A 20,352-nucleotide genomic window follows, 5' to 3' on the forward strand; every position below is an offset into this window, starting at 1 on the left:
TTTGATTCTCATCCATCTAGAGCAGGGTTTTGCAACCTCAACGCTATTGATATTTTGGGCTGGATAATTCTTTGCTGTGGAGGCTGTCCTGTGCATTGTAGGATGCTTAGCAGCATCCTTGGTGTCTATGCACTAGATACCCATAGCAACTTCTCTCCACCAGGTGTGACAACCAAAAATGTCTCCAGATGTTGCCAAACATCCCCTGTGGGTCAAAATTGCCCCCGATTGAGGACCATTAAGACCAGGAGTATAAATGTAATGTTCATTACGTCATCTGTCCCCAGTACATTTATATTTAAGAGGGGACAAGCCCTCAATGAAACAATCCTAAACAGCAGCTATTTTCAACTTCTACCAGTCTTTTTAAGCTCAGGCATCTGCCACTGCTGCTTCCCTTGACTCTCAGGTCACATCATCTTCTAAGTCGCTAAGAAACCTTGCTCTGCCCACCCTGAATTGGTTTGCTAGGGCTGCCATAACAAAATACCACAAACTGGGTAGATTAAACCACAGAAATGAATTTCATTACAGTTCTGGAGGCTGGAAGTCCAAGATCTGCCTGGCAGAGCTGGTTTCCTTTTGAGTATTCTTTCCTGGGCTTGCAGGTAGCTGACCTCTTGCTGCCTCTTCACATAGTTGTCCCTCTGTGCATGAGTACCCCTGTGTCTCTTTGTGGGTCCAGCTTTCCTCTTCTTCTAAGGATGCCAGTCAGTTTGGATTAAGGCTCACCCTGTTGGCCACATTTTAAGTTAATCACCTCTTCAAAGGCCCTATCTCTGAATACAGTCACATTCTTAAGTACGGAGGGTGAAGGCTTCAACATACAGATTTTGGTGGCACAATTCAACCCGTACCCCCACCCACGCAACCCGTCTATCCATCTCTGTATCCACCCTTCTTTCCTCCAGTCTCAGAAGATGAACCATATCTCCTGCTAGTTTTAGTCACGACCAAATCCTCCTCTAAGCTCCCAATCCCCAGTCTCCTCTGAGACTTTTTTCCAGCAGTTACCTCCCACTCCTCTGAAACGCCATGTCCCCTACATCTTCATCCTCTCTCTCATCACTGGATCTTTTTCTTCTTTATTTTTTAATGGCTCTTTCTTCTTTGTTCAATAATATGCTCCTGTCTTCCATTCTTGGCCATGTCGCCTTGTGGTTTTTGCTCTTCTCTCTTCTTCTGTCGCGACTGTTCCCAGGGATCCAAAGGTTCTTATCTCATCACAGAAAGAATTCAGAAATAAGACAGGGAGTTCAAGAAAGTAAAGTGAGGGTTTATTTAAGCAAGAATATGCTCTCAGAGGGAGAGTGGGCAGACAGGTGAGTAGCTGCCCTGGGTTTCTTTGGCAAGCTGGTTATGAGGGGCAGACAAATGAAGGGGCCAAATATTCATTGGGAAGGAGGGGCTTGGGGGTCATAGTCCCTGATTTTCATCCCAGCTCCACCTTCCCAAGGGGAGGAGGGATTTCTGTCCTTATTTAGCTTTGATCGGAAGTGTCATAGCGTTGGGGTACTTGTTATCTGCAAGGCTCATTTTATTGTAATGAGAGCATAATGAGCAACAGGTTACATTCAGGCACAGGAGATTCCCGCCTTTCCCCACCTTTCTTTGTCTGCCTCCAGGACACTTGTCACCCCAAAATGTGTGGTTTCCTGTCAGTCTGAAGGTTCCTGCTTTTCTTCGTCTGCCCATGGCCTCCTGCTGTTTACAAGATGCGGTGATTTCCTGCCACCTGGCCCATGACCCCCTTTCTCTGCTCATATCTAGCAATCTGCCTGCTGTAACACAACTATATTGCTTTTGTTTAAGAAATACACTTTCTTAAATAAATTTAAGAAATTTGCTATTTCCACCTTTTCACTTTCTATTCTTTCCTTGCTTCATTTCTATTTTGGTTTCTACCTCTACCATGCTTCATCATTATCATCAGATAAACTCCTTTTGGCTAAATTCAGTGGAAACATTTTGGCCTCTATTTTATTTGACTTCTTTCCTAATTGATAAAGTCGAACATTCTTATTCATTTGATATCTAGATCTATCTATCTATCATCTATTTATATCAAACTTGTACTTGTGTGTAGCTTAAAATCAAATGATTTGAGTCCTGTATTGAAAAGGAGCAGTCTATATGTTAACACTCTTTAGCTGCAAGCCACTGTCAATTGAAATTAATACTTTGACTTTTAGCTTTTTCATCAGTGTTTTGTATGTACTTTTTAAACAACAAGCTTATACAAATATTTCTTGATTTTTTCCATTTTAAATGTTATTTAATACTCTTTTGTTGTTGAAGATGGGGATTTAGTCTCTTACACCCTATTCTATTTCACACAATACTTATCCTCCCTAACCTTCCCAATATTGTAATACCATAATAATTATGCTTATATTTATTTTTTACATTATTATAACTATGTATTAATTTCCTCTGACTGTATTTCCTTTCTTGGGAAATTTCTTGTTTTACCAGAGCCTTTATTTTGCCTGGTTTTCTATGTGCGCACACACACACACACACACACACACACACATACTTTCCAAGCCTCTCTCTCTCCCTTTCTCTTTCTCCTCTCTCCCTGTCTCCCTCCCCCTCTTGCCCCCACTTTCTCCTCACACCTCTAATCCTCCTTTCCTGTCCTCACCCTCAGATGATGACCTTGCTTCCTATTTCCCCGAGAATATGGAAGAAATTAAAAGAGAATGTATTCACTCTCTATCACTTTGAATAAACTCTTTGCGTCTGTTGTTTCTTTCTTCTCCTTCTGGTATCCCCATTATGCATATGTTACACCTTTTGTAATTATCCCATAGTTCTTGGGTTTTCTGTTCCATCATTTTCATTTGTTTTTCTCTTTGCATTTTAAGTTTGCAAGTTTCTGTTAACCTTTTCAAGCTCACTGATCTTTCCTTAACTGTGTCCAGTCCATTGATAAGCCTATTAAAGGCATTCTTCATTTCTGTTACAGTGTTTTTTACTTCGAGCATTTTCTTTTGATTTTTTTCTTTTGACTATTTTCTAACATTCCATTTCTCTCTTTACATTACATCTCTGTTCTTGCACATTTTCCACGTTTTTCCATTATAGCCCTTAGCATATTAATCATAGTTGTTTTAAATTCTTGGTCTGATAATTTCAAAATCTCTACAGTGTCTGAGTTAGGTTCTGATGCCTGCTCTGTCTCCTCAAATCATGTTTTTGTCTTTTAGTATCACTTGTAATTTTTTGTTGAAAGCTGGGCATATTTACTGGGTAAAATGAACTGAGGTGGCTACGCCTTTAACGTGAGGTTTTATGTTTATCTGGCTTGGAGTTAGGCTGTGTTTATTGTATGCTGTAGCTATAGGCGTCACAGGTAGAATGTCCTCTGAAGTCCTTGATTTTGTCTCTCCTAGTGTCTTTGAGTTTTCCTAGAAACTTCTTCTTAAATGAGAGCTGAGATGTGCAGTTCTTTCTGTTGTATTTCTCTGTTTTATCCAGGAGCCCTGCTGATGTGCCAGTAAGGTGTCAGAGTAGAAGTGTTCTATAGTTCTGCGATTAGGTATGTCTTTTAGTGAGCTGTGTCCCTAGGTTGTGACCTTCAAAACTGCTTCTCAGTTTTTTTTTTCTCCCTTAGGTGAGACAGGAAGGGTATAGGGGGCTGGAGTTGGGTATTTCCCTTGCCTCAAGTGGTTTAGGTTCTGGTAAAATAGTTTCCCTTGAGGGAAAGCCTTGTTAAGAAAAGAATGTTCTGAGCATATTTCAATATGGTTACTTTTTCCTTCTCACTGCCAGAAGCACAGGACCTTGTAGGGCTTCTATCAGCAAATCACGTGAAAGATGGGGGCACCATAAGTGTGGGCCCTTCTGGGGTTTTTAACTCCAAACCTAGTCCACACAGAGTTGCCAGCATTTTGTCACTTACAGTTTAAGTTTTTCAATCTTGTTACTGGTTCCAGTGATTTCTGCTCCTGGGTTCTGCTTTGGTAAACTGTGATTCTCTGTATCTACCTATCTGTCTCCCCAATTTTGGGGACAGTGGTTTGCCCTCTGACCTCAGTTCTCTGATGGACCCAAGAAGAGTTGTTGGTTTTCAGTTTTTTTCAGCTTTTTTCCTATCGTGAGGACAGGAGTGATGACTTCCAAGCTCCTTACATGCTGGACTGGCAACCAGAAGTCCCTGCATCTGTATCACATACTCTGCCTTCCCTTTTGCTACTATAAACTCTCTCTGTTCCTATCTAAGGATAGCCCTCCTCTTGTGCATTACATCTCATCCCCTTTCCACTCTCACATGATATTACTCCAGCAAGAGTCCCCTCTTTCTCCTACATCATAACATTTCCCTTTTCCTGAGTCATTCGCATTGACTGAAAAATGCTCTAAAAGTTCCTATCTGAAAACAACAGACAAAACGAATACATAATACAAAGCCCACACCTTCACTTGAGCACACATCTTAAACCAGCTACTGATCTAGGATGACCATGGTATGCAGCAGCTTGAAGTCGGATCTCAGTTCCCTGTCTGGGAATCAGTCCCGAGCCATGGCAGTGAGAGTGCTGAATCCTAACCATTAGACCACCAGGGACTAGTGGCTAGAAGCGGGACCCTGGCTCTTCTTTACAAAAAGAATTTTAACAAAGTGATGGAAACTAGTGAAATGGGTAAAGTGTTTATTAGAAAAGTACCTGTGGATAGACACGTGGGCAAGGCTCAGAGAAAGAGTCGAGGGCAATGGGGGTGGCTTAGATTACTCATATAGGGGCAGTTTTCTGGGTCTTTGATTTTCTCTGGCCAATCATCTTGCTTCGTTCCCGTATCTGATCTGACTCAAGGCCCTCCCCTGTGTGCGCATGCACATCTTTTAGCCAAGATGGACTCCAGCACATGGGTCTTGGGGAGGTTGACAGGACATATTATGGGCTAGTGCCCCCTCCTCTGAGGAACCTTTCTGTGCATGTGTAGTCTGGGAGGTCTCCTTGACCCCAAGAATGAGGAATATGTGGCCTCCTAATCTTTTACCTAAGCTCCTGTCTGCTCCTGCCATTGCCATTATCTTGAAGTGTCCACAGGAGACAAAGTCCAGCTGCTTTTCCTGTTCCTGTTATTATCTTTGTCTCAAAGCATAAACAGGAAGCTAGTTATAAATGTCTAACCTAGGGCCCATCTATCTTCTGCCTCACTACCACCCCATTTATGTCCTCTCCTTCACCACAAAATTCTCTAGAAGACTTAACCATGCTCACTGTCCAGTCCCTCCTCACCCAGGCTTTCATCTTCCTTTCTTCCTGGAAAATGCTTTTGTGAAGTGCAGTGGTGATCTCCGTGTTGTTAGATTCAATACTTGGTTTTCATTCTTCATCTTACCTGACCTATCATCAACATTTCATAAACGTTGATCTTGGTTTTTCATTCTTCATCTTACCTGAACTATCATCAGCATTTCGTAAACGTTGATCTTGGTTTTTCATTCTTCATCTTACCTGACCTATCATCAGCATTTCGTAAATGTTGATCTTGGTTTTTCATTCTTCATCTTACCTGACCTATCATCAGCATTTCGTAAATGTTGATCTTGGTTTTTCATTCTTCATCTTACCTGGCCTATCATCAGCATTTTGTAAATGTTGATCTCTATTTGCCTAGAAAAGCTGTCTTCACTTTGCTTCCGAGAGTCCTTAACTTCCTTGATTTTTCTCCTAACTCACCTTTGTTTCTTTTAGGTCTCATTTGCAGATCCCTCTTTACCTTCCTGACCTTTAAATTCTGGAGTGCCCCAGGGTTCAGTCTTCAGATATCTTCTTAATCTCTAATTATTCCAGTAACCTCCTAACAAGTCTCTGCTTTGACCATTGCTTCCTTTAGTCTATTCTTGGTACTGCAGCAAGAGCAGATTTTTTAAAAGGTAAGGCAGATTATATAAGTCCTTTGCTCAAAACCTTTTAATAGCTGCTCTGCCCAATTAGAGGTAAATTCAAAGTCCTAAGGTATTCCTGGACCTGCCCCCCTCTAGTTCTCTGGCCTCACCCCTTCTCACTCTGTCTCTGACCAGTCTGTTCTGACCACCCTGGCTTCCGTACTGTACATCAAGCATGCCAAGAACACTTCCATCTCAGGTCCTTTGCACTTGCTGTTCTCTCTGCTTGATATCTCTCTCTTTTTTTTTTTTTTAACATCTTTAGTGGGGTATAATTGCTTTACAATGTTGTGTTAGTTTCTGCTGTATAACAAAGTGAATCAGCTATATGTATGCATATATCCCCATATCCCCTCCCTCTTGCGTCTCCCTCCCACCCGCCCTATCCCACCCCTCTAGGTGGTCTCCATAAAGCTCACTCCCAAATTTCCTTCTGATCTGCAATCTTAAGTCACTTTATGAATAAGTTCTGTACATAATAGGTCCTCAATTAATGTTTAATAAATGAATAAACAGATGACATGTTTTATCTCTGTAATTTTTTAGGCTCTATTCTGGTATTCTGAAATTTCACAGTGATGTACTGATGTGCCTTAGTGTGGTGATTCTTTTTTTTTTTTGGCCACACCATGAGGCTTGCGGGATCTTAATTCCCCAACCAGGGACTGTGAACCCAGGTCCTGGCAGTGAAAGCGCTGAGTCCTAACCACCGGACCACCAGGGAATTCCCAGATTATGCTTTGTGCTGGGCACTTGGTGGACCATCTCATTCTGGAAACTCATGTCCTTCAGTTCTGAAAGTTTTTTTTCATCATTTTTTGGTAATCTCTCTTGTGTTTCCTTAGTTTTCTATGTCTAGAAGTTTTTGTATTTTTGGTTATTTTTCTGCTGTCACAGAGACTTTATTTACTTCAACTTCTAATTCAATCTCATACATTTAAAAATTTCTGCCATCATGCATACTGTTTTCAGTTACCATTTGTTTTGTTAATAAGAAACCACATTGTTCTTGCATCACAGGTGAACTATCTTCTTTCATCTTTTGAAGATACTAATTATATCCTTTAAAAGCTTTGCTGCGTTGCCTCTGTTTCCCCCAGCATACCTTTTTTTTTTCTTTGCGGTAAGTGAGCCTCTCACTGTCGCGGCCTCTCCCGTTGCGGAGCACAGGCTCCGGATGCGCAGGCTCAGCGGCCATGGCTCACGGGCCCAGCCGCTCCGCGGCATGTGGAATCTTCCCAGACCAGGGCACAAACCCGTATCCCCTGCATGGGCAGGCAGACTCTCAACCACTGCGCCACCAGGGAAGCCCCCCCACCCAGCATACCTTTTTAAAAACACTGTTTAGACCCTGTTTTTTACATTAGGTACTTTCCTCTAGTGTGTGGTGATCACTGACTGCACATTCCAATTATGGAAAAGTGTTTGGAAGTGACTGGAAGTTCCTGTGAATAGCAGAGCTTCAGTGAAGGCTGATAAGGTGATGACTTGGCATTTTCACTGGTGCATCTCCAATTGTCAGTATGTATAATTCTTTTCTCCTATGCAGGTCAGTTTCTCACAGAAGAAGAGTCTTCTGTCTCCTGCCTGAGATGTGGCAGGTATGTGTAGGGGGTGGAGGTGAGGAAGGCCGCCAGCATTCTGAGAGCCAGGGAAGAGAGGAAGATAGGAGTCTTGATATTCAGTACTAGAGTTCTTCTTGTTTGTCCTCTTTGCAGAGATTCCTTGCTCCTACTCTCATCTGGACCTGATGTCCCTCAGACCAGAACCTCTCTTGTCCAACTTTGCCAGAGGTCCAGTCTTGGGTTAGGGTTGGGCAGGGCAGTCATCAGCTATGGGGCATAAATTTAATTCTTCTTTATACAAATTTTCAAGCTATCTTTTCATTTCAGCCCAAAAGTACTTGCTTTCCAAGCTAAGTGTCCATCCACAGATGAATGGATAAAGAAGATGTGGCACATATATACAATGGAATATTTCTCAGCCATAAAAAGAAATGAAATTGAGTTATTTGTAGTGAGGTGGATGGACCTAGAGTCTGTCATACAGAGTGAAGTAAGTCAGAAAGAGAAAAACAAATGCCGTATGCTAACACATATATATGGAATCTTAAAAAAAAAAAAAGGGTCTGAAGAACCTAAGGGCAGGACAGGAATAAAGACACAGATGTAGAGAATGGACTTGAGGACACGGGGAGAGGGAAGGGTAAGCTGGGATGAAGTGAGAGAGTGGCATGGACATATATACACTACCAAATGTAAAATAGATAGCTAGTGGGAAGCAGCCACATGGCACAGGGAGATCAGCTTGGTGCTTTGTGACCACCTAGAGGGGTGGGATAAGGAGGGTGAGAGGGAGATGCAAGAGGGAGGAGATATGGGGTATATGTATATGTATAGCTGATTCACTTTGTTATAAAGCAGAAACTAACACACCACTGTAAAGCAATTATACTCCAATAAAGATGTTAAAAAAAAAGTACTCACTTTCCAGTTCTTGACCATGCTATAGAAAGAGATTTTTTTTTCTCTATTTTTTGAACCCCACCCCAAAACTCTTGTAAACCTGTTTTAGGTGTTTTCCAGTCAGCTAAGTCATTGACACTTGTTTTAATTTCCAAAACTTTGTCAACATGTCCAATCTGCTGGTATTTCCTAGTCTGTATTTTTGTGCATTTATAAGTTAAAAACATTTTCATGGTCCTTTGTGTGTGTGTGTGTGTGTGTGTGCATGTGTGTGTGCGTGTATGTGTTTTGAGAGAGAAGTGGTAAATATCTATATGTATATATGTGGAATTTGCTTTGTTTTTCCACAAATCCATTCTTATTCCTGCAACTCTGAACCTCCCTAGTTTCTGTTCTCTCCCTCTCCCCTGATTTATCTTCCTCTAGCTCTGTCTGTTCCTCCTCTCTGCTTTTCATGTGCTGCCCTCATCTTGCTTCCCCCTTCAAAAGTGGTCTTTCCCAGCCGTCCCTCCCTGGTTCTACTCCTATCCTTGTGTTATACATTTTGATAAAGTGAACTGCACATTGTCTCACGGTTTTAATAACTCCTGTAGGTGAGTAACTCACACCCTTCTGTCTCCTGCCTGACCTCTTCCCCTAGTTCCACATTCCAATAACCAATTATTGTCCAGACATATCCACTGAGTTGTCCCATAGTGTCATCTAAAACACGGTGTGCACAAAACAGGACACAGTATCTATTCTCCTCCTCATACCAACTCCTTCTTCTGTATTTGCATCCATAGTCACAGAAGTCACAAACGTGGGAGTCATCTTAATCTCCTGCTTCTTTTTCACTCCATAGATCCAGATAATCACCAAACCCTGCCAGTTTGCCTCCCACATTTTTTCTTGAATCCATCTCCTTCTGCCTCCATGATAACTGCCTGCATAACTTCCTTTCTGCTCTGTTGCCACAGCTTCCTAACTGACAGCTTCTTCTATCTTTTCCCTCTTAAATTCATCCTTTGCTCAGGTACCAGAGTGACCTATCCAAAGCATAAATCTCATCATATACCTTCAACTGCTCCCCTGCGTGGAACAAAATCTATGTTCCTTGGCATGGTATACAAGGGCTTCTATGATGTGGCCCTAGTTTGTCTCTCTTGCTTCATCTCATTTCACTCTTGGCCTCACATGTTCACTCTTGTAGTACAGAACTGCCTTTTTTTTTTTTCCCTCTCCTTAGTCTTCTTGGTTCTGCACCTTTCCTCCTGTGATTTCCTCTGCCCTCTTCCTTTTTTTCACATGACTAAAAAGGATCTTATACATCCTTCAGTATATAACTCATCATGTTTATTCTTCTCAAGGAAGCAGCTCCTAATTTCTCTGGTTTTGTGAAGTGTCCCTTCTCTGTGCTCCTATGTATCCATCTATGCACACCATTATCCTAGCATTTAACATATGTATACGTCCCTGAAACATTCTCTCTCTCTCTATATATATATATATACACACACACACATTATATATATACACACATTATATATATGTGTGTGTGTATACGTATATAATTTGTTTGTCTTCATGACCCTGCTACACTGCAAGTTTCCCCAGAGAAGGGATTCCTCCATGCCTTTGGTTTCTGGCACATGGTTGGTATTCAATAACTAGAGACTGAATGGAAATGAACTGGCTTATAAATTGCTTCTTGGTGGCTTGTAATCAGCAACAGCTCAGAACTCATGAAGAGTGTGGCAAGAAGTATTCGTATTACAGTTATTATGGGAGCAGATTGTGAGTCAAAGGTGATTATTTGGCCTTTGTTTCTCTTGCTACTTTGAGTTTTTCATGTGGTGAATGTTGGGGAAAGGCGTTTCCTGATCTCGAGGTGAGGGATGGCAGGGTAGAGAGAAAGTCAGAGACAGTGCTTATTCCAAGTTGATGAGCTGAACTTGCAAAGAAAAGCTGGATATGACTTGGGTCATCACCATGGGTTAAAACATAAGATTTTACACTGTCAAGTGATCTAGAAGATGTATAATGAAGGGTGGGTCCTACATGTGCCTGGCGAGTGAGAGTGGATTGGTGGAGAGGCAGGCAGGTTGAAATAAATGAAAAGTGACATCTGCTTTCACCTTCCTCACATATCAAAGTTCTCCTGGTCTGTTCCCAAATGTCTCTGGGCCATGTCCAGTTTGCACATGGTAGTGGACATCCTAATGTTGCATGTGGGCTCTTCAAGACAAGCTCTCATAAATAGTTCCCATACCCTGGGAGGTGTGCCAAAACACATTTCCATGATGACTGCAAAGATACTTGCTAAAAAACAGCGCATTAGTGGCCTTCTGAGTTCTTGTGCAAATAGAGTGTGAAACTGTGGCTTGATGCTGCAAAGCTATACTTTTTTGTCTCGCTGATGATGATTAAGAGAAGTCCGGTTTGATTTGATTGGGAGGGTGTACATGGGTGGAGGTATGGGGAGTCAGATGGGCAGCGAAAGAAGAATGACTAGTGAAAGGGAAGGAGAGGAATGCACATACCCCCTTCAACTCAGTGCTTCAACTGGCCTTCAGGAAATTGGAATAGAGATCACATGACTTAACTTTTGCCTGGAAATTAACTGCCTCTGTTTGTTCCAGGCCCTGGGATTGATGAGAGAGTCTGGGGATTCTGACCATAGAATTATAATAAGAGGAATTGTCTCAAGCAATTATTAAATATTTAAAGAACTACCTCAACACTAACTTATCAGATGAAATTGAAATGATTTTTAAACATTATTTCAATGGAATGGATAGAAATTCAGGGATGAAAATTACTCTGTGCCATAAAGAAAATACTTTTAGTTTGCTTTTGTAACATGGTATTTCTGTATCACCTTTCATCCCAAATGTTAATTAAGGAACAGTATGCCCAGGAGGTGGATCAAATGAGGAATCCAAAAGAAAAGGACATGGTCAAGGTTTTTTTTCTTTCCCTTTGCAGTATTATTAAACAAAGGTATGCAGAGGACATGGGGACATTAATCCCCAGGGCAGTTGAGATATTCTCTATCAAAGTAAAGGAAAACAAGAGTTTTGTTTACAGTTGCTTTTCTTGTCTAGACTGGACAATGTAAGATGAATAGGTGGTAAAATAAAATTATTCATCAGAGACGCTATAGAGGTTTTTCTTCACTGGATATATAGTAAGTATTGCAGATTATCTACCCAGTCCTCATTCCCTCTTTCTTTTGATCAAAACCCTGATTTTGTTCAAGGATCCACCTCTGGCAGAGACGTCTAGTTGCCTACCCAATGTCAGTTTTTACTTATTCATAGTAATTTGACTGTAAGAAGTAAAAATGCCCATCTATTTTTCTGCCTCCCTTTTTCAGCCTTCTTTTTAAAAAATTGAAATACATTTGATGTATAACATTTTGTATACTTAAGGTGTACAACATGTTCATTTGCTACATTTACGTACTGTAATATGATTTTCATTGTAGTGACAGCACCTCTATCAGGTCAGGGAATTACATTTCTTTTTTGTGGTGGGAATAATTAAGAACTAATCTCTTAGCCTGTTTGACAACTATAATAAGATATTGTTATCTATATTCACTATATGTGCCCTAGATCTCCAAGACTTATTGTCTACTACTTGCAAGTTTGTACCCTTAAACAACATGTCTCCTATTCCCCCATCCTCTAGCCACTAATAAACACCGTTTTACTCTCTGTTTTTATGAGTTTGAATTTTTTTTTTTTTTTTTTGCTGTACGCGGGCCTCTCACTATTGTGGCCTCTCCCGTTGTGGAGCACAGGCTCCGGATACGCAGGCTCAGCGGCCATGGCTCATGGGCCCAGCCGCTCCGCGGCATGTGGGATCTTCCTGGACCGGGGCACGAACCCGTGTCCCCTGCATCAGCAGGCGGAATCTCAACCACTGAGCCACCAGGGAAGCCCCGAGTTTGAATTTTTTAGAGTCTACATATAAGTGATGTCATACAGTATTTGTCTTTCTTTGTTTTACTTATCTCACTTAGCATAATGTCCTCAACATCCATCCATGTTGTAGCAAATGGCAGAATTTCCTTCCTTCTCATGGCTGAATAATAGTCTATTGTGTGTGTGTGTGTGTGTTTGTGTGTGTGTATGTGTATCTCACATCTTTATCCATTTACCTGTTGACAGGCACTTAGGTTGTTTTCATATCTTGGCTATTGTGAGTCATGCTGCAATAAACATGGGCAGGCATGTTTCTCTTTGATATCCTGTTTTCATTTCCTTTGGGTATACACCAGACGTGGAATTGCTAGAACATGTGGTAGTTCTATTTTTAATTTTTTGAGGAAGCTCCATGTCGTTTCCATAGTGGCTGAGCCAGTTTCCATTCCCACCAGCAGTGCACCAAGTTTTCTTTTCTGTACATCCTCCTTGACATTTAGGTCTTGTCTTCTTTATGACAGCCATTCTAACAGATGTGAGGTGATATCTGATGGTTTTGATTTGCATTTCCCTCATGATTAGTGATTTTGAACACCTTTTCATGCACCTGTTGGCCATTTGGATGTCTTTTTTGGAGAAATGTCTATTTAGTTCCTCTGCCCATTTTTCATTGGGAGTATTTATTTTTTTTCTTATAGAGTTGTATGTGTTCTTTATAAAATTTGGATATTAATTCCATATCTGATATATGGTTTGCAAATATTTCCTCACTTTCTGTAGGAAAGTTGATTGTTCTTTTGCCAAGCAGAAGCTTTTAAGTTTGACATAGTCCCGTTTGTTGATTTTTGCTTTTGTTGTTTGTGCTTTTGCTGTTATATCTAAGAAATCATTGCCAGTGTCAAGGGGCTTCTTCCTTATGTTTTCTTCTAGGATTTTTTTGGTATCAGGTCTTATGTTTAATTTTTTGATCCATTTCAAGTTCATTTTTGTGAGTAGTGTGAGATAGGGTTCTAATTTCATTTTTCTGCATGTGTTTATCCAGTTCTCCCAACAAGATTTTTTGAAGAGACAACTTTCCCCATTGGGTGTTCTTGGCTGTCTTGTCAAATATTAGTTGAGTGAATATGTCAGAGTTTAATCTAGGCTCTTTAATCTATTCCGTTGAGGTATCTTTTTGAATGACAGTACCACACTGTTTTAATTACTATAGCTTTTTAGTATAGTTTGAAATCAGGAAGTGTGATGCCTCTAGCTTTGTTCTTTCTCAGTAATGCTTTGGTTATTTAGGGTCCTTTGTGGTTTTACACAAATTTTAGGGTTTCTTTTTTCTATTTTTGTGAAGAACACCATTGGAATTTTGATAGGGATTGCATTGAATCTATAGATGGATTGGGGTCGTATGGACATTTTAACAACATTAATTCTTCCAGTACTTGAGCATAGAAGTCTTTCCATTGTTTGTGTCTTCTTCAATTTTTTTTCAAAGAAGTATTATAGTTTTTATTGTATAGATCTTTCACTTCCTTGGTTAAATTTATTCCTAGGTATTCTACTGTTTTTGATACAGTTGTGAATAGGATAGTTTTCTTTTTTTTCAGATGTTTCATTATAACTCTATAGAAATGTAGCTGATTTCTGTAAGTTGATTTTATATCCTGCAACTTAACTGAATTCATTGCTTAGTTCCAACAGTTTTTTTTGGGGGGGGGTTTGAGTTTTTGGATTTTCTATACACAAAATTATACCATTTGCAAAGAATGACAATTTTACTTCTTCCTTTCCAATTTGGATGCCTTTATTTTTCTGTCTTGCCTAATTGCTCTAGCTAGGACTTCCAGTGTTATATTAAATAAGAGTGGTGGGAGTGGGTGCCCTTGTCTTGTTCCTGATCTTATAGGAAAAGTTTTCAGTTTTTCACTGTTAAGTATAATGTTAGCTGTGGGTTTGTGGTGTATGATAGGGGCAATCATGGAATTGCCATGTGATTCTGGCCAGTGAGAAGAAAGGGAACTTGTTATGTGGGATTCTAGAAAAGCTCTTAAAAAAGGAGGAGAATCATTGGCCTTTTTCCCCCTTTTTCATTCTTCCTCCATAAATTGTGGATATGATGCATGGGGCTTCAGAAACCACCTTGTGACAGATGGTTAGGTAAAGACTAAGAGAAATGCAGCCTGTTGGGTGTGAGAAATGCCCAATGTCTGTTGGGCATTATAGTTTTAAGCCTTTGAACCAGTCCTGAATCTCTTCTGGACTTCTTGTAACATGAAAGAATAATGGGCTCCACTTCAGGTCAGTGTAATTTGGGTACTATGTTACACAAAGCCAAGCCCAGTCTCTGAGAGATACTTCACCTGTGAGAGCACATCTCCATCTCTAGCTCATTTGTAAACTGATTAGTCTAAGCCATATAAAATTGCAGTCTCTTGAGTGATTGGTTTAGGCGTGACCATGTGATGGTAGCTGATGAAATTTGACCAATGAGATATGAGGAGGAATATGCTTTCCCCCAGACAGAAAAGCTTCCCCACTCTTAAAAGAAACAATATCAGAAGGGATATCTTCTTTTGTGGACACTCTCTAGGTCAGAATGTGATGCCTATAACCACTATAGCCATCTTGTAACTATGAGGGGAGCTGGTCTGGGGATAAAGCTGATACAGTGAGGATGGCATAGTGGATACTGGGAAAGAATCAGATCCTTGATGACCTCATTGACCTGCCAAACCACCAATCCTGTAGTTGCCCATCTTTGAGATTCTGGCTTTGTAAGTTAATCTATTTTTGTTGTTGTTTAGACCAGGAGTTGGCAAATTTTTTCTGTAAAGGGCCACACAGTAAATACTTCGGGCTTTGCAGGCCAACTCTGCCACTATAGTGTGAAAGCAGGCATAGATAATACATAAACACATGAGCGTGTCTGGCTTCCCATAAAACTTTACTTACAAAAACAGGCAGATGGCAGTATTTGTCACTCAGGCAGCTGTTTGCTGAGTCATGGTTTAGACATTAAGTTGAGGTTTTCTGCTTCTTAACTGATCTATATCTTACCTGCTACTCAGTTGGAGGGTAGAATGCATAAAATCTAAGGCCTCTCTCAGCTCAGAGATTGGATGATTTGGAGAATGACATAAGAAAAGACCAGAAAAGAGAGAAACAAGTTAAAAGTAGGAATGATGAAAGACACTCATAAAAGAGCTAGAGGTAAAGCAGATTGAAAAGTTACACCTACCTCAGTTGAATAGGAAAGGAGGAAATATCCAGTCCTTCGCAGAAGCCTGCTAGAAGAAGAAAGTCCCACAGAATGTAGATGCATTAAATTTTTAAAATTTTAAATTTCTATCACTTTTAGCTCATAAATAAAAAGTTAAGAATGTATTTAAAAATATATGCTTATTATCCTACTGCCCAGACACGAATCTTGTTATAAAGATGTAAATATAAACTTTTCTGTTTTATAAAAAGGAATTGTACTACATATACTGATTTGTAGTTTATCTTTTCCACCTTAACCATGGATTCTGAACAACTTATTAGATTTATAAATTTATACAACCATCATTTTGAAGGTTGCTTAGAAGCCCATTGTATAGAAGTAGCAATTTATTCACCTGGTCCCTATTATTCTTTCATTTTGGTTGTCTTCCCCACCACCCCTCCTTTCGTTATTATATAATAATCTTGAAATATTCTATTTTCTGTTAGATAGTTCTCTCCCATTCCCTCCCTAAACCCTTGTTTCAGATGAGGCCTTTTCTCTTCCCTGGTAATGTCAAGCAGCTGGTAAAGGGCAATTGAAAAATGTTTCAGTTTAGCAATAAGAGACATCATCTTCTATTCCACTCTGAGTGAAATCCTAATGAGGTCATTTGTACAAATTTGAAACTTGAGTCTTCGGGGATTTCAGCAGTGGCTTCTGCTGTTATGTCTAGTCTTCTCACTGTACTTCTCCATATTATATGCAGTCCTTAAGTTGTGGAGTAGGGCTGCTGTTTGGCTGTTGATCAGAAGTAGTAACAGAAATGGGCTGCAGATTTACCTCCCTGCTTTCTCCCTATACCCCCCACACCCACATCTGAAAATTGTCAGAATCATTCTCAGGGGCAATTCAGCTTATACTGTTTTGGTCTGGAGTCTTCTAGTCAATTTGTATCTGTCATTAGTGAGTACTCATGTTCATTGGACCAGATGGAACAGAAAAGCTGTATTTTATAATTGGGGGATACATACTCTTAAGTTTTCCACAGTATTAGGAAGTATAATACAAATATCATTCATATTTAACTTTAGAATGGAATCTGAGATGGAGAGAAGGAAAGAAACTGACCCAATGATGCACAGCTAGATAGAGGGGGGGTTGAAAATTTAAGTATTCCTGGGGTTTCTCTGCAGTTCCCCAGTGAAGAGGGAAGTCTACTAAGAGGGAAGTCTCTTTTGGGAAGTGCTCATACAATGTCTCAGAATTGTGGGTGGGGTGGGAATTGAAGAGCATAAGCACAGAACAGCAGGTGTTGTAATGCACAAAGAAGGAAGGCTATGAGGGAAAAATAGCAAATATAATATTAAAATATTTTGTAGGTAAACATTTATTGATATGAAAAGTTATCTCCTATATATAAAATGAAAAATTTAGGTTACAAGGTAACATGTCGAGCATGACTCCATTGTTGTTAACAAATTAACATCATATAGATGTGTCTGTCTAGTTACCTATCTATTTATCATCTATCTATCTACCTTAAAAGTTATATTTCAGGGAATTCACAGTGGTTATTTTTGGGAGTGAGAAACTGGACTGTTATTATTTCCTTCTTACTGATAAAGAGTATTTTCTAATTCTTTTATAATTAACATGGATAGCCTTTCCATGTTATAATTAAAGAAATACACTATAAAGTTATGGGTTGTGTTTTGAAAGTATACCTATGTGTCACTAAGACTTATAAGGAAGAAGTATTTTCAAATGTTCTTTTTAGTGAAGAACATTCCTTTCATTGGGAGCACCATTCACATGGGACCTTATACATATCACACTTCCTTTGCAGTCTTCACAGTCCCTCATAGTTCTTGAGGACAAGAGTCTAAGTCGCAATTACCTGGTGGGCAGTGGCCTATTAATTTTTTATTTTTAGTTTTTGCTTTGAAGGAATGAGTAAGAAACTTTTAATAACTTTATTTGAATGTCACTGAGGCTGAAATTAGTCAATGAAAGGACATCAATAACTAAACCATTTTACTGTATGCCTGAAAGTAACACACCATTATAAATCAACCATACTCCAATATAAAATGAAAATTAAAAAAGGAAAGGACATCAATGAAAGGGCAACAAATGGGACAATATGTATAATTCTTAAGGCTTGGATGGGGGGCAGGGGGAAGCAAGAGGCTAAGTAGGCAATGTAAACTTTTTCCCGAATATCATATATGAAGCGAAAGTTATCACCAACCTGGCTAAGAATCATTACAATGCAGTCATGTTGAGACCTTCAAGATGGCAGAGGAGTAAGATGTGGAGATCACCTTCCTCCCCACAAATACATCAGAAATACATCTACATGTGGAACAACTCCTACAGAACACCTACTGAACACTGGCAGAAGACCTCAGACTTCCCAAAAGGCAAGAAACTCCCCATGTACCTGATAGGGCAAAAGAAAAAAGAAAAAAGAGACAAAAGAATAGGGACGGGACCTGCACCAGTGGGAGGGAGCTGTGAAGGAGGAAAAGTTTCCACACACTAGGAAGCCCCTTCACTGGTGGAGACGAGGGGTGGGTGCAGGGGAAGCTTCGGAGCCACAGAGGAGAGTGCAGCAACAGGGGTGCGGAGGGCAAAGCGGAGAGATTCCCGCACAGAGGATCCGTGCCGACCAACACTCACCAGCCGGAGAGGCTTGTCTGCTCACCCTCTGGGGCAGGTGGGGGCTGGGAGCTGAGGCTTGGGCTACAGAGGTCAAATCCCAGGGAGAAGACTGGGGTTGGCTGCATGAACACAGCCTGAAGAGGGCTAGTGCACCACAGCTAGCCGGGAGGGAGGCCGGGGAAAAAGTCTGGAACTGCTTAAGAGACAAGAGACCATTGTTTTGGGGTGCACGAGGAGAGAGGATTCAGAGCACCGCCTAAACGAGCTCCAGAGACAGGCGCGAGCCGCGGCTATCAGCACGGACCCCAGAGATGGACATGAGACACTAAGGCTGCTGCTGCAGCCACCAAGAAGCCTGTGTGCAAGCACAGGTCACTATCCACACCCCTCCTGGGAGCCTGTGCAGCCCACCACTGCCAGGGTCCCGTGACGCAGGGACAACTTCCCCGGGAGAACACACAGCACACCTCAGGCTGTTGCAACATCACGCCAGCCTCTGCCACTGCAGGCTCGCCCCGCATTCTGTACCCCTCCCTCCCCCCGGCCTGAGTGAGCCAGAGCCCCCTAATCAGCTTCTCCTTTAACCCCTCCCTGTCTGAGTGAAGAACAGATGCCCTCAGGTGACCTGTGCACAGAGGCCAAAATTTAAATTTGGGGCCAAATGCAAAGCTGAACCCCAGGAGCTGTGGGAACAAAGAAGAGAAAGGGAAATTTCTCCCAGCAGCCTCAGGAGTAGCAGATTAAATCTCCACAATCAACTTGATGTACCCTGCATCTCTGGAATTTCTGAATAGACAACGAATCATCCCAAAGTTGAGGCGTTCGACTTTGGGAGCAACTGCAGACTTGGGGTTTGCTTTCTACATCTAATTTGTTTATGGTTTTATGTTTATCTTAGTTTAGTGTTTAGAGTTTATTATCATCGGTAGATTTTTTTACTGATTTGGTGTTCTCGTCCTTTTTAAAAATATATATATAGATATACATATTTTTTTCCTTTTTCTCTTTTTGTGAATGTGTATGTGTATGCTTTTTTGTGTGATTTTGTGTGTATAGATTTGCTTTTACCATTTGTCCTAGGGTTCTGACTGTCCTTTTTTTTTTTTTTTTTTTTTTGTATAGCTTTTAGTGCTCATTATCATTGGTGGATTTGTTTATTGGTTTGGTTGCTCTCTTCTTTCTTTCTTTTCCTTATGAGTTTTAAATTTTTTTATTTTTAATAATTTTTTTTAATTTCAATAACTTTATTTTATTTATTTATTTTTTCTTTCTTTCTTTTTCTCCCTTTTATTCTGAGCCGTGTGGTTGACAGGGTCTTGGTGCTCCGGCCGGGTGTCAGGCCTGTACCTCTGAGGTGGGAGAGCCTAATTCAGGACCTTGGTCCATCAGAGACCTCCCACTCCACATAATATCAAACGGTGACAGATCTCCCAGAGATCTCCATCTCAACGCTAAGACCCAGCTTCACTCAATGACCAGCAAGCTACAGTGCTGGACACCCTATGCCAAACAACTAGCAAGACAGGAACACAACACCACCCACTAGCAGAAAGGCTGCCTAAAATCATAATAAGGTCACAGACACCCCAAAACAAACCACTGGAGGTGGAACTGCCCACCAGTAAGACAAGATCCAGCCTCATCCACCAGAACACAGGCACTAGTCCCCTCCACCAGAAAGCCTACACAATGCACTGAACCAAACTTAACCGCTGGGGGCAGACACGAAAAACTATGGGAACTACGAACATACAGCCTGCGAAAAGGAGACCCCAAACACAGTAAGTTAAGAAATATGAGAAGACAGAGAAACACACAGCAGATGAAGGAGAAAGGTAAAAACCCAGCAGAAGAAACAAATGAAGAGGAAATAGGCAGTCTACCTGAAAAAGAATTGAGAGTAATGATATTAAAGATTATACAAAATCTTGGAAATAGAATGGAGAAAATACAAGAAACATTTAACAAGGACCTAGAAAAACTAAAGAGCAGACAAAAAGTGATGAACAACACAATAAATGAAATTAAAAATTCTCTAGAAAGAATCAATAGCAGAATAACTGAGGCAGAAGAATGGATAAGTGACCTGAAACATAAAATAGTGGAAATAACTACAGCAGAGCAGAAAAAAGAAAAAAGAAAGAAAAGAATTGAGGACAGTCTCAGAGGTCTCTGAGATGACATTAAACACAGCAACATTCGAATTACAGGGAT

Source organism: Mesoplodon mirus (assembly GCF_964341445.2).
Source record: "Mesoplodon mirus genome assembly, chromosome: 7".
NCBI classification, from domain to species: domain Eukaryota; kingdom Metazoa; phylum Chordata; class Mammalia; order Artiodactyla; family Ziphiidae; genus Mesoplodon; species Mesoplodon mirus.